A 5,937-nucleotide genomic window follows, 5' to 3' on the forward strand; every position below is an offset into this window, starting at 1 on the left:
GCACAGCATCTGGTGCATAGGAGGCACTATATGTTTATTCCTTTCCCTTTGCCTCTTCTCCCCATCCCATTTTGATTCCCTGAGATTTTGGGTTTCCACTAAGGGCAGTCACATAGTATTAGAAGGAGAATAGGCTGGTGTTTTAAAAAAAGATGGATTTTGACAGCAGTGTGTGTTTTAGGATTACCCAATGCAATTGGATTTAGAGTGAGAAAGGACTTTAGGGATCATCTGGCCCACCATCTTTATTTGGCCAATAAGGGAAGAGAGATGATGAGATCACCCAGGGAATGAGAGGCAGAGGGGACATCCGACCCTCATTTTCGGACTCAGCGGACTCTTTTTTCTATGCCACGTTACTCATTGACCCTCCCCAAAAGAGGAAACTGCAATGCCTATAATACATGATTCCAAGGGCATACAGACTCACATCAAAGAGCTGAACACCTAGAAAACTCCCAGGAATGGTAGAATCCATACTAGTCAAAACATATGGCATGAGAGGAAAGGCTTCTCCCACCTGTTGCTATTTTATTTTCTCTGCATGAAGCAGAGCTCTTAAATGCCAGCTAAGGAACGACAGCTATTGTTGTTTTCGGAAGCTCTTACCCCAGGGACACCTGGAAGGAGCCTGGGCACACAAGAACACAGGCATCCCCCTGGGATAGGCTACCCCAGACAAAGGGCTTCACACAATGAAAGCACTTAATAAAGGGCTTTTGCCTCCAAATTGCTCATCCAGCTTGGTCCCAGGGCTAAGAGAGGAGAAAGTGCACTTTCCTCCCTTCGCTGCCGAAGAGGGCTAAGGATATGAAATGTTGCATATGCTGCCAGCCCTGGTTTGTTAGTTTGGCTGAGCTGCTTTTGTACCTTTCTTTTAAAATATTTGTTATAATTGGTTATGATAGAAAGGGGCAGCTAGGTGGCACGGTGGATAGAGTGATGGACCTGGAGTCAGGAAAATTCGTCTTACTGAATTCAAATCTGGCCTCAGACACTGACTAGCTGTTTGTCCCTGGGCAAGTCACTTAACCCTGTTTGCCTCAGTTTCCTCATCTGCAAAATGAGCTGGAGAAGGAAACAGCAAACCACTCCAGTATCTTTAACAAGAAAACCCCAAAAAGGGATCATAAAGAGTTGGTTATGACTGAAAAACGACTAAACGACAAGAATGTGATGTAAAAACCAAAAACCAATCATCTTATCTTCCAGGTTCAAATCTTTAGGGACATCTTTTGATTCTCCTCTCCCTATCAGACCAGGTTTCATTCCTGAAACCTCTCCTAGTCCATCTCTTTTTATTCTCACTAATAATAAACTAGCATTATTGCCATAATCCATCTACCATGCTAGTGTTTTCACATTGCTTCCCTCCACACAAACCAGATTAACGTATTCCCTGAAGGTTCTCTGCATTTTTCCACTTCTGTCTTTGCCTGCTGTTTCATATGCCTGCAATGTCCTTCTTCCACCTATTGACCCAGTATATTTTTGTTAGGACTCAGCTCCAATGACACCTTCTCCAAGAAGCCTTCCCTGCTCCTCTGCTGGCCAGACTTCGTTTCTGTCTCTTTGAGGGTTTGCAATTTCATCAGTGCCAGTGCTCCCTTCACCAAGTTAGACTACAATTCCCTTCCAAACCTGACTTTGGCTGGGGTTCCCCAGTGCCGGCAAGTCTCTGGTGGTGAGCCTCAGACAAAAAGAGTTCATTTTCATGTCGTTCCTTGAAGCTTTTCCTGCTTTGGTAAAGATCTAGGAAGAGCTTCAGCTCCAGGGTCATCTCTCTACCACAAAATGACATCAAAAGACTCAGTATCAAGGAGTGTGTTCTAAGACATTTACTAGATTGTGAGCTCAATGAGGATAAGGATGCCATTTAACTGAACTTTCTATCTGTTCCAGTACCTATCGCACATTGTTCTGCACAACAGGATCAGATGATATTTGTAAAGCACCAGCACAGTGACACCAGCACAGTGACTAGCACGTAGAAAATACTTAATAAACAGTCATTCTCTTCTTCTTTCCCTCTGTACAAGATTTTCTAATCGAACTGACTTCCATCCATCCCCCTAAAGAAGCAATGCATTGAGATATGGGCTTTCTTCTTGTTGACGGTCCTGCTACATGGGGAGTTCCCCTTCAAGACTCCGCCCACCCCATTTCAGGCAGGGCCAACAAGGTTCTGGTTTGGACAGAAATCTGACCTAACCCCAGCAGCAGCAGGAACGTGATGCATCTTGTCAAGTTCTTGATGTGTACCATACAGAGGTTCAAACCCTCATCAAATTTAAACATTTGTCCAAATGTAGCGATGCCTTTTGCAACACTATAATTTACCCTCAAAGAATCAGAAGGAGCCACTCCCACATCCCTGGCAACATCATACTAGATATATGTACTAGAAGAAAGCTGCCACCCCCTCCTCAGCAACAACCCTAGGGTTCTAGCTGACTCTCCATACTGTGTGGTGGGATGGCAGGTCCTATTTCCCCAACTAGCAACACCACACACAGCACTGACCAGGAATGTTGCCGTTGGATGTTTGATGGCAATTAACTCGATTTCTATGAAAGAAAAAAAAGTGCTTCAATGGGAAGCTTTCAAAGTTTCAAAGAAACTTCAGTCTTTTGGTCATAGGGTTCTTTGGGGTTTATATTAGATGGTGAGGTGAAATTTGCAACAGGTTCTAAACTGAAAAACTTAGACAACTCTTCCTTTCTTCTTTCCTTCCTTCCTTCCTTCCTTCCTTTCTGCCCTGTTGGTATTTCACTTGAAAAACATCTGACAGTTTCACTGTGGAGGTAACACACATAGATGTCTCAGTGGATAGTGCTGGGTCTACAGACAGGAAGACCTGAGATCAGATGCTGCCTCAGATACTTCCTGAGTGACCCTAGGCAAGTCACTTAGCCTCTTTCTGCCTCAGTTTCCTTAACTGTAAAACAAGGATAGCATCTGTTTTATAGCAACTACTTCCCAGCGTTGTGAATATCAAATAATTTGTAAAGGGCTTAGCATAGTGCTCCAGACATAGTAGGCACTTAATGATTGTTCCTGTAGTGGACTGCCAAGTTCACTGAGTCAAAATGATACAGCAGCTATAAAAACTAATGCATGGAGAGACAGGATATATGGAGAGGCAAGATGTCCAGGTCTAAGAAAGGTCTCATCACACTCTCCCTTGGTTAGACCACATCTGGAATGTAGTGTTCAGATAGAGATACCACATTTTAGGAAAACTGGGAGCATGTAGGGGCAAAGGGTTAACCCGGATGGTGAAGTTCAAAGGAGGTGGGCTTACTGAAGGCCTTCCTCTGAGTCTCTCAATGTTTCACGAGGAACTTACGCAGAACTCAAGCCACCTCTAATTCCGCACTCTCAAGACACCTACCTTTTTCTAGTCATACATGTCCTGGATGACATCTCTCAAGCTTCTCCTCATATTCAAGGCGTTCCCTACCTCTTATACAAATAAAAGCAAAAACAATAGACTCAGAATAATCTTTTTGGAGAAGTAGCATAATGTGATAATCACTACTCTGTGATGAGAGGCAGAAGGGGCCTAGGTGTACCATATACTGAATGAATGAGGCAGCTAGGGGAAACAGTATGTAGAGGGATGGGTCTGGATTCAGGAAAATCTAAGTTCAAATCCTACCTCAAACGTGTACTAGCTGTGTGACCCTGGGCAAATCACTTAATCTGTCTGCTTCAGTTTCCTCATCTCTACCTCCCAGGGTTGTTGTGAGGATCAAGAGAGATTTTTGTCAAGTGCTTTGCAAATCTCAAAAGTGCTATTTAAATGCAAACTTTCATTTTTATTATTATTAGTGCCACGGACCATGGGGCCCTGGTGAAGTGACAATCTGAGCCTTTTTCTCATGTGAGGTATAACTCAGCTAGATTACTAGATAGCCTACACTCTATTCCATGACCCTTTAACTCACAAAAGTCAACACCAAATGCACACAAATACCAACTTTGGAAAATACAGATACCTAAATCTATACCACTTTGTGCCCAACCACCAACCTCAAAGAGCATGCTATGTTAAAGAGTTTTCCCTGGTATTGTTTTTGCTTCATGGAACATCATGTTAACCGTTGGGGAACAGCCTTCTCTAATCCAAGTTAGCTAAGTGCCAAAGCTTTGGAAAAACAGGATTATTTAAATAGAAAAACCATGTGACTGTCACATTCTCTGGCTATCCCCTCATTCATCTGATCTGCCTAAGTAAGATCTCCCATTACGGTCAGCCTGCCATAAAAAACCCTACAGCTGAGCATGGAATGGGATGCTTTTAAATTTAAGCCAAGCACGGCCCCTTCACCTTTCCGGAGGCAGGGTGCATTCGGTTCAGAAAACAGACTCCTCAAACAGCTGCCAGGCCTGCTCTTCCAACTATATTTATTTTAACTTCTCTGTGGTTCCCAATGCAGCTATATTTGATGTCTCACTCACTGTCAGTCTATTTCCAGAGCCATCTTGCGAAGTAAATCAATGCACAAAATCTCAGTTCAATAAACTGATTTTGATTCATTTTGTAGGGCAACTTGCCTTTTGCTTTCTAAGTTACAGAATCTGAACTAATTAGGGAAAGAATGAAGTCTTACCTGGGAAAATGAAAATTATTTCCTAGGCTTGCTCCTTAAAATCTACTTTGTGGCTTACAAGATTAGTATGCCTGAGTAACTTTTCTCTAAACTGGGAAGAGGAATTCTGCCCCTACAGGTTAAAACACACTCACTAAGGTCAGGACCAGGTCAAAGCAAAGCCAAAAACAAGACAAAGGTTGGTTTAAAAGCAAAAACACAAACCTCAAGAATGCTACCACCCACCTAAGATGTGTATAACCTCTGGGAACTTTTAGCACAGTGCTAACAATAAGTGACAGAAAGGACCAGACTTGTCAGTGTCACTTTGGGGAAGATGGCTCAGTACAAGTCAGAAAATCTGGATTAAAGTTCCAGGCTCTGTCACTTAGGAACCATGAGAGCAATGGTAAGTCCCTTGGTCTCTTTGAATCTGTTTTCTCATGTGTAAAATGAGGCTGAACGGAGAGGAAGGATGGTACAATGGAAAGAGCCCAATCTTCTCCATTTGCGACTTACTACAGACATGGCCTTAGGCAAGTCATTGACATCTGTGGGTCTCAGTATCTTCCTTTGAAAGCTTTGGACCCTATGAACTCTTAAATTCTAAGCTCTAAATCTATTACCCTCTAATGCCTATGTCTACCCCATTAGAAGGTAAGCTTCTTGAGCAGGGACTGTTTAACTTGTTGTACTTTTACTCTGTACTTATACACTTATATATTTATACTTATATACACCAGCACCTAGAACAGTGCCTGGTATTATAGAGTAAGCATTTAATACCTGACTGAATGACTAGGCCAACTGAAGTATTCTGTGATACTTTGTACACAGTCCAGAGCATTACCAGATTTAGAATTCAGAAGATCAGGGGTCAAGTCTTGGTTCTGACACTTACTGTGATCTTAGTCCAAATCATTTCAACTTGGAGCCTCAGTTTCTTCATCCAAAAGTAGAAATAATACCTACAATACCTATTTCCACTGCTGTTATGAAACTCTGATGGCAACATATATAATAATGCACTTTGAAAACTTGATGGCACCACATAAATATGTCATTATTAAAAAAAGACAACAGACTTAAGTTATTCATTAAGACACTTGTCCAAATCATGTCTATGTCAAGTAGAACATTTAATCCTAAGATCAGATACTACTTGAGGCTTCCAATTTGACAATCTATGTGCAGTATCTCCCTCCTTTAATGAGAGAGGAGAATCACAGGGAGAATGTTGCTATGCTCTCAGATGGCGTCAGTGTTAGTTTGTTTGGCTGAACCTTTTTTTAAACAATTGCTTGTGCTCACATCCCTTTCCCCAAATTATCATGAATACATG

This window comes from Notamacropus eugenii, chromosome 5 (assembly GCF_028372415.1).
Source record: "Notamacropus eugenii isolate mMacEug1 chromosome 5, mMacEug1.pri_v2, whole genome shotgun sequence".
NCBI lineage: Eukaryota > Metazoa > Chordata > Mammalia > Diprotodontia > Macropodidae > Notamacropus > Notamacropus eugenii.